Genomic DNA, 10,150 nt, shown 5'->3' with positions numbered 1-10,150 from the left:
AGACCTAAAAAGGGAAGTAGATACAATAAAGAAAACCCAAATTGAGGCAACGCTGGAGATAGAAACCCTAGGAAAGAAATCTGGAACCATAAATGCAAGATTCAGCAACAGAATACAAGAGATGGAAGAGAGAATCTCAGGTGCAGAAGACTCCATAGAGAACATCTGCACAACAACCAAAGCAAATACAAAATCCAAAAAGATCCTAACTCAAAACATCCAGGAAATCCAGGACACAATGAGAAGACCAAACCTACGGATAATAGGAGTAGATGAGAATGAAGATTTTCAACTTAAAGGGCCAGAAAATATCTTCAACAAAATTATAGAAGAAAACTTCCCAAACCTAAAGAATGATGCCAATGAACATACAAGAAGCCTGCAGAACTCCAAATAGACTGGACCAGAAAAGAAATTCCTCCCGACACATAATAATCAGAACAACAAATGCACTAAATAAAGATTGAATATTAAAAGCAGTAAGGGGAAAAGGTCAAGTAACATATAAAGGCAGGCCTCTCAGAATTACACCAGAGTTTTCACCAGAGACTATGAAAGCCAGAAGATCCTGGGACAGATGTTATACAGACCCTAAGAGAACACAAATGCCAGCCCAGGCTACTATACCCAGCCAAACTCTCAATTACCATAGATGAAGAAGCCAAATTATTCCATGACAAAACCAAAGTCACACATTATCTTTCCATGAATCCACCCCTTCAAAGAATAATAACAGAAAAAAAAAAAACCAATACAAGGACGGAAACCACGCCCTAGAAAAAGCAAGAAAGTGATCCCTCAACAAACCAAAAAGAAGATAGCCACAAGAACAGAATGCCAACTCTAAAAACAAAACAAACAAACAAACAAAAACAAAAAAAAACAAAAAAATAGGAAGCAACAATTACTTTTCCTTAATATCTCTTAATATCAATAGATTCAATTCCCTAATTAAAAGACATAGACTAACAGACTGGCTACACAAACAGGACCCAACATTCTGCTACTTACAGGAAACCCATCTCAGGGAAAAAGACAGACACTATATCAGAGTGAAAGGCTGGAAAACAATTTTCCAAGCAAATGGTCTGAAGAAACAGGCTGGAGTAGCCATTTTAATATCGGATAAAATCGACTTCCAACCCAAAGTTATCAAAGAAGACAAGGAAGGAAACTTCATACTCATCAAAGGTAAAATCATCCAAGAGGAACTCTCAATTCTGAATATCTATGCTCCAAATGCAAGGGCAGCCACATTCATTAAAGAAACTAGTAAATCTCAAAGCACACATTGCACCTCACACAATAATAGTGGGAGACTTCAACACACCACTTTTACCAATGGACAGATCATGGAAACAGAAACTAAACAGGGACACAGTGAAACTAACAGAAGTTATGAAACAAATGGATCTGACAGATATCTACAGAACATTTTATCCTAAAACAAAAGGATATACCTTCTTCTCAGCACCTCATGGTACCTTCTCCAAAATTGACCATATAATTGGTCACAAAACAGGCCTCAACAGATACAAAAATATTGAAATTGTCCCATGTATCCTATCAGACCACCATGGACTATTGATCTTCAATAACAACATAAATAATGGAAAGCCAACATTCACGTAGAAAATGAACAACACTCTTCTCAATGATACCTTGGTCAAGGAAGGAATAAAGAAAGAAATTAAAGATGTTTTAGAGTTTAATGAAAATGAAGCCACAACATACAATCACCTGCTAATCTTTAGCCTCTGCTTGATGGCTTACGACAGTATGTATAAATACAATACAATGTTTATTAGTCTATTCCTACCAAATTACCCTGACTAGGGTAATTTGGTACCAACAGTGTTGTGGATTGCCCTGGTGCTATTTGTATTTTGATGCTAATTCTGCTTCCTCAAGAAGGGCTACCCTGACTAAGAGTGGATCACGTACTCACGTGATTGAAGTGACTAAAACTGTTTACTGGATTTTGTCAAGAATGTGAACCTTCTCCCCATTTTAGCTGGTCAAATAAAGACTAGATCCTATGATTAGACAGTGGAGGAAAAGCTTGATCCTGAAGATTTTAGAGAAGAGAGAAGAAAGAAGGAGATGAGGGCACTGGAGATATGGAGAATGAGGAGGTTGAAGGAATCATTGGAGAAGAACCAGGCTGTCTGAAGAAGCTTCAAGTAACAAGAGAACTCATAGCTGGGGAATTGAGGTCTCTCTGCCCAATCTAGGCATGCAGCTTATAAATACTATAACTGAGTTGTGGGTTCCTTGCACAGACTTATTGGGGTTGGTGACTTATTGCAACAGAAGAGCACAGCTCACTTGAATGGAATTTAAGTCCAGAAAAATACAATGATGATGCCTTCATTTTACACTCATTTTTGATCCTTGTCTTTTGGGTACAAATATATAGAAAATATATTTTATTAAATTTTGGTCATAGTAAAGTTATATTTCTCCAAAATTTCTGTTTCAAGCTACTGCTAGTAGAAAAAAAGAAGAAATGCCTGAAAATAAAGTTAAATATGACTAAAATGTTTCTTGAGAAACACAATTTACTATTATTGTACTCAAGGAAAATATATGGTAAGCATGTGTGTGTGTTTGCTCATGCACCATGCACATGCTTTGTACTTTTTTAAGGATGTATTTATTTACCTATATGAATGCTGAATTTGCCTGTGTGAGTGCAAATTACAGAAGAGGTCATTAGATTACATTATAAATGATTGTGGGCCAATGTGTGATTGGTAGGATTTGAACTCAAAACCTCTGGAAGGGCAGCCAGTGTTCTCAACCACTAATACATCACACCTGCCTGGTTTCTACTTCTTAAAGTAAAAGGAATAATTTTATTAAAATATGAATACAAATGAAAATATTGTGGATTACATATAAAAACTGTGCATTCATCAAAGTAACATTTATTGTTTTAATGAATTTACTTTTAAATATTATTTGCATAATTCAATAGAACATTTTCTGTACTCAATTGATGGGAATTTATCTTAAAGTTTATTCAGCGGTCCAAAATCCTTCCTTCTCTGACCAAGCTAGCTCACTCAGTCATTAGGTTCTCAACAACCGGATCGAGGATTAAAAAAAAAAAATCAATTAGGCAACACTGTAGTATGAACCCCAGCAGTTTTAAAGAGGAAGCCGATTTATTTTTTTCCATTCTGCTTTTATACCACTTTAAGTACATGCAAAATAATAAGTTAAGTTCTGTTTCAAGGAACTACAAGGCAATAAACAAAATCCAGTAAACAGCTTCCTAGAGGCTAATCAGGATGACCAAGATAAAAGGAATGCCACACAAGCCTCACTGAGCCTGTTCTGAGCTTTGCATTAACTCAAATGTAAATGTTCTTAATCTGACCCTATTTCCTGAATCCTCAAGACACTGGAGGAGTAGCTGGGGACAGGATCCTTTTGGGTTTCCATCTGCACCTGGAGCTGACTCTGTGCCACAGCTCTCTATACAAAAATCCTGCCAAGAGAGATCTGGTCTCCCAGAAGTGCTGACACACAGGCTTATAGGAGAGACAAGCCACAGTCAGAGTCAACAAATAACCAAATGGTGAGAGGCAAGAGCAAGAAAATAAGCAACAGAAACCAAGACAAATTGGCACCATCAGAACTCACTTCTACAACAGCAAGCCATGGATACCCCAACACACTGGAAAAGCAAAATTCTCTTTTAAAACTGGAGAATACAGGTAAACAGAGAGAAGACCTTAAAGAGGAAACACAAAAATCCCTTAAAGAACTAGAGGAAAACACAACCAAACATGTGAAGGAATTGAACAAAACCATCCAGGATCTATAAATGGAAATAGAAACAATAAAGAAATCACAAAAGGAAACAACTCTGGAGATACCTAGGAATCAGATCAGGAGTCATAGATGCAAGTATCACCAACAAAATACAAGAGATAGAAGAGAGAATCTCGGGTGCAGAAGATATCATAGAAAACATTGACACAACAGTCAAAGAAAATGCAAAATGCAAAATGCTCCTAACCCAAAACATCCAGGAAATCCAGGACAATGAGAAGGCCAAACCTAAGCATAATAGGTATAGAAGTGTGTGAAGATTCCCAACTTAAAGGGCCAATAAATATCTTCAACAAAATTATAGAAAAAAATCTTCCCTAACCTAAAGAAAGAGAAAATAAACATAAGAAGTTTACATAACTCCAAATATAGACTGGACCAGAAAAGAAATTCCTTCCATCACATAATAGTCAAAACACCAAACGCACAAAACAAAGAAAGGATATTAAAATCAGTAAGGAAAAAAGGTCAAGTAACATATAAAGGCAAACTTATCAGAATTACACCAGACTTCTCACCAGAGACTATGAAAGCTACACAATCCTGGGCAGATGCCATACAGATCCTAAGAGAACACAAATGCCAGCCAAGGCAAACCTCTCAATTACCATAGATGGAAAAACCAAGATATTGCATGACAAAACCAAATTTACATAATATCTCTCCAAAAATCCAGCCCTACAAAGGATAATAGTTGGAAAACTCCAACAACAGAAGGGAAACTATAACCTAGAAAAAGCAAGAAAATAATCTTCTTTCAACAACCCCAAAAAGAAAGCCACACAAACATAATCCCACTTCTAAAAACAAAAATAACAAAAAGCAACAATCACTATTCCTTAATATTTCTTAACATCAATGCACTCAATCCCCGAATAAATTGGCATGACTAACAGACTGTATACATAAACAGGTCCCAGCATTTTGCTGCACACAGGAAACTCACCTCAATGACAAAGGCCATCCCTTGACCATCCCTTGACCATCCCTTGACCATCCCAACTTGGAATAGATCCTATGCATGATAAGCAAACCATGACACAGTTTCTACTTGCAGACTGGAGCTCAACAAGGCTGTCCTCTGAGAGGCCCTACCAGCAGTTGACTGAAAAAAACAATGTAAATACTTACAGACAACCATTAGGTTGAGGTCCAGGAACTACTATGGAGTAGTTTGAGGAAGGACTGAAGCAGCTAAAGGGGACTGCAACTCCATAGGAAGCATAGCATTATCAACTAGATCCCTGAAAGCTCTAAGCAACTAAGCTACCAACTGAAGAGTATACATGGGCTGGTCCTTGCTCCAGGCACATGGATAGAAGACTGTCTTATTTGGCCTCAGTGGGAGAGTAAGTGCTTAATCCAGTGTAAACTGGATGCCCCAGGGAAGAGGGATGCTGGCAGAAGTGAGGTGTGAGTAGGGGGCAGATGGGGGAGGGGAGAGAAAACAGAGGTGAAGAGATGATGAACTTGGGAAGGAGGAACCAGCAAGTGGGGCAACTTGTGGAATGTAAATAAATAAAATAACTAAAATTTGAAAAAAAAATAAGAAAAGAGAGAGTAAAATTCTTTAAAATGTGAATGGTGGATTCACTCTGATCAAAAAATACGTTGGATGAACTATCTTACTTAGTAGTTTAAGAAGCTATCTGTGTCTTAAATTTGAAAAGTATAGTTTGAATTATCTCCTCTATGGAGTATTTCAGGGGTATGGAGGGCAAAATGGCTCTCCTGTAACACTGTACACACTAAATAAGAAGCCTAACTCTTGTGTGCCCTCTTGTTTATGTGGCTTCAGCTCTTCCAAGGAAAATGTTTGTATAGTTTTCATGGGACTCTGCTCAGACACTGACAATTACGTCAGTTGATCAATGGGCAAGTTATGTGATAATTTGATGAAAAGATTAGTTTTCATCCAAGTTCTTTCATTTCCTAGATGCTGTCACCAGGTTGTCTTATCTACTTATCAAATTCCCCTGCAACTCATTATGATTACTAGAAAAATAAATGTTTTTAAAGGTGAGATCTACCAGATTGCTGATTATTAAAAAATATACTAATATAATACCCTAAAAATAGTGAATGTTCCATATAGTGCAGAAAATAGAAATGGCTGTACAGAGTACACCAGCAAGAAATTATTTTCCAACAAAAAATATCAGTTCACCATTGCAGCATACAATTCCAGGAGTTCAAAACCACAAATGTCATCTACATTTAATGTCAGCAACTTTGTCACAATAAAGCCTCCCTGGGTTTTAATGCTTTAACTACTCTTTATTTTCCTCTTCCTTCTGTAGCAAACTGTCACCAGTTAGAAATTTAATACAATCTATACTTATATTATATGCCTGGAGAGGTCAGGTTTGGATGAGCTTTCTGATGATGGTAAAGGATTCTCAGAGCTAGTAATGAATATATAGCTCTCTGTATACCATAAGGGTTTTCTCTTACATTGGTGGTTTTCCTTTTGAGGACTCCCAGAGAAGAATCAGTTAATTACTAGGCTCAGTGTCATCACTGCAGACTATGCTTTGTGACACATTTTGTTCAAATCCACTAGCAAAATACATTTTTTTTTTAGACAGGGTTTCTCTGTGTGGCCCTGGCTGTCCTGGAACTCACTCTGTAGACCAGGCTGGCTTTGGATTCATAAATCTGCCTGCCTCTGCCTCCCAAGTGCTGGGATTAAAAGTGTGCACCACCACTGCCCGGCAAAATCAGATTTATTGATCAGAATTATAATTCATGAGGAACAGTCAGGTTGAACATATGCATCATTTAAAAATGAACAAAACATACAAAGGCAGGGTGAGGGGAAATGGGATATTGGTTCCGAAAGGGACACCTGGAAAAGGGAAAACATTTGAAATGTAAATAAAGAAAATATCCAAAGGGGGAAAAAAACTAAAAAAAAGAGAAAAGAACAGAGGAATGGATACAGAAAATGTGGTACATTTACACAATGGAGTACTACTCAGCTATTAAAAACAATGGATTTGTGAAATTCCAGGGCAAATGGATGGACCTGGAGGCCATCATCCTGAGTGAGGTAACCCAATCACAAAGAACTCACATGATATGTACTCAATGATAAGTGGATATTAGCCCAGAAACTTAGAATACCCAAGATATAAGATACAATTTACAAAACACATGAAACTCAAGAAGAATGAAGACCAAAGTGTGGACACTTTGGCCCTTCTTAGAATTGGGAACAAAACACCCATGGAAGGAGTTACAGAGACAAAGTTTGGTACTGAGACGAAAGGATGGACCATCTATTTTATCTCTACATAGATAGATAGATAGATAGATAGATAGATAGATAGATAGATAGATAGGTAGGTAGGTAGGTAGGTAGGTAGATAGATAGATAGATAGATAGATAGATAGATAGATATCAATAGCAGCCCATGACAACGAGATAATAACCAACAAGAATTATTTTTAATAATGAACACTAATATCCTAGACTTACAAAATCTTACAAATTGTAATGTATAAATACACTGCATCTTGAACAACAGTTGCATGATATGAAAGTAACTGAAATTTAGATCAAAATAGAAGTTCTTTATGACAAAAAAGCATAGAAAAGTATTTATGTAATGTGAACATTACATTTATCTGAAGAACGATTCAAAGTATATAAATACATTTAAATTTATACTCCAAAATAAATTATAGCGGGGAAAGAATAAAAATGTATTTCTCTCCTTTTTTTATTGGATACTTTCTTATTTACATTTCAAATGCTATCCCTTTTCTGGGCTCCCCATCTGATATCCCCTATCCTATTGCCCCTACCCCTGCTTGTATAAGGGTGTTCCCCCACCAACCCACCCACTCTTGCCTACACAGTCTTGAATTCCCGTGCACTGGGGCATTGAACCTTCACAGAACCAAGGGCCTCTTCTCCCATTGATTCCCAACAAGGCCATTCTCTGTTACACATGCAGCTGGAGTCATGGGTCCCTCCATGTGTACTCTTTGGTTGGTGGTTTAGTCCCTGCGAGCTCTGAGGGCTCTGGTTGGTTGATATTGTTGTTCATCCTACAGGGTTGCAAACCCTTCAGCTCCTTCAGTCCTCTCTCTAACTCCTTCATTGGGGACCCTGTGCTCAGTCCAATGGTTGGCTGCAAGCATCCACCTCTGTATTTGTCAGGCTTTGGCATAGCCTCTCAGGAGACAGCCATATCAGGCTCCTGTCAGCATTCACTTCTTAGCATCCACAATAGTGTCTGGGTTTGATGACTGTATATGGGATAGATTCCCCAGGTGGGGCAGTCTCCGGTTGGCCTTTCTTTCAGTCTCTGCAGACTTTTTCTCCATATTTCCTCCTGTGATTATTTTGTTCCCCCCTCTAAGAAGGACCGAAGCATCCACATTTTGGTCTTCTTTCTTCTTGAGCTTCATGTAATCTGTGAAGTATATCTTGGATATTCCAAGCTTTTGTGCTAATATCCACTTCTCAGTGAGTGCATACCATGTGTGTTATATTGTGATTGGGTTACCTCACTCAGGATGATATTTTCTAGTTCCATTCATTTGCCTAAGAATTTCATGAAGTCTTTGTTTTTAATAGCTGAGTAGTACTCCATTTTCTGAGAATATGCCAAACTGATTTCCAGAATGGTTGTACCAGCTTGCAATCCTACCAGCAATGTAGGAGTGTTCCTCTTTCTCCACATCCTTGCCAGCATCTGCTGTATCCTGAATTTTTGATCTTAGGCATTCTGTCTGGTGTGAGGTTTAATCTCAGGGTTGTTTTGATTTGCATTTCCCTGATGACTAAGGATGTTGAACATCTCTTTAGGTGCTTCTCAGCCATTCAATATTTCTCAACTGAGGAAAAATGTATTTTTGAAAAACAATGCCATATACACTTTCAAATTTGTTTTAAGATCGACAACCAAGAGAAGATCTATAACTATATATAACAGATAGATAACTCATCATAACCGACAGAAGAAAGATTATTACAAATAATATGAATTTAAACTCTTTAAAAGATTATTTACTGCATAATAAAACAACACAATGTAGAGTTGTGACTAAAAGAAAAGGTGTATGAAACATAAACAGATAGGCAACTAAAACAAAAATGGAAAGAAGAGGATAAGTAGTAGTGTTGTTTCTGGCATATAACCAAGGATTTTAATCAGCAGAAAAACAATATATGGCCATTAGGATGAATGACCTTCACACTTACCTGGATAGCTATGAATCTTTTCTATTATTTTTGTTTGAAATATACACAAAGAAAAGGATTACATAATCCTGTATGCTGAGTTGACTTAAATTTGGATGTTGGCAGCATCCCTATTGTAGTTCACAATTGTCTTTAATCCCTACAAAAATACTGAGAATTTTTTATCTTTCATTTCATCACCTTTGAAGAACATTCTGGCTTAGGTTTTCTCAAATAGGAACTCAAATAAGATGTGGCAGATTAACAGGAGAAAAGGGCAGAGATGTAGGGATGAACAGCATTAAGTTATGGATAGATTTTCTGAAGTCTACCTCCATGAAATATGCTCCAATACTAAAGTCATGTGAGGATTTAGGTATCACTTTCCAGTATTTGTAATTTATCTAACACAGCTAACACTGTGTTAAATGTATGGATATATCCATTTTAAATAATGAATCTGAAGTCTACTCTCAGATACAAAGTTAGAGAATAACTGTACATGGATAGCAGAAGGCAGGCTTCTTTCTCATGCTTTGTATCCCTATAGTCTAGCATGAAGATGTAATACACATAACAATGTTTTAAAGGGACATCTATATTCCATCTCAAAGGAAATTATTTTAGGTACCTAAATGCTTAAATAAAACATTTATAAGTTCCATGATCCTAAGGAGAGAGACAAGAAATGGGAAGTATTTAGAGATGGAAGATGTTTTAGTGTTCTTTAATACAGTACTTAAACACACACACACACACACACACACACACACACACACACACACACACACAAACACACACACACACACACACACATACACACACACACACACACACAGTCATTTGAATATTCCCCAAATCTACATAGTACTACTAAGCAATCCAGGCAAATCTGACATAACCTACAATAGGGATAGAAACATCCATATGTAATCAACTGAGTTTTGACACAGTACAATGATCATGAATCAGAGAAAGCACAAACATTGTGATAAATGGTACTGAGAAAATTGAACCTGGACATATAGAAGAATAAAAGCTATGGTAGGAAAATGCTATGGTAGGGGAAACTCAGAACAAATCAAAAATTAAATTTAAGGACTGAAGCAACAA

The sequence above is a fragment of the Mus musculus genome, chromosome 10 (assembly GCF_000001635.26).
Source record: "Mus musculus strain C57BL/6J chromosome 10, GRCm38.p6 C57BL/6J".
NCBI lineage: Eukaryota > Metazoa > Chordata > Mammalia > Rodentia > Muridae > Mus > Mus musculus.
The sequence above is the reverse complement of the archived record's forward strand: the minus strand, read 5'-3'. Positions refer to the sequence as shown.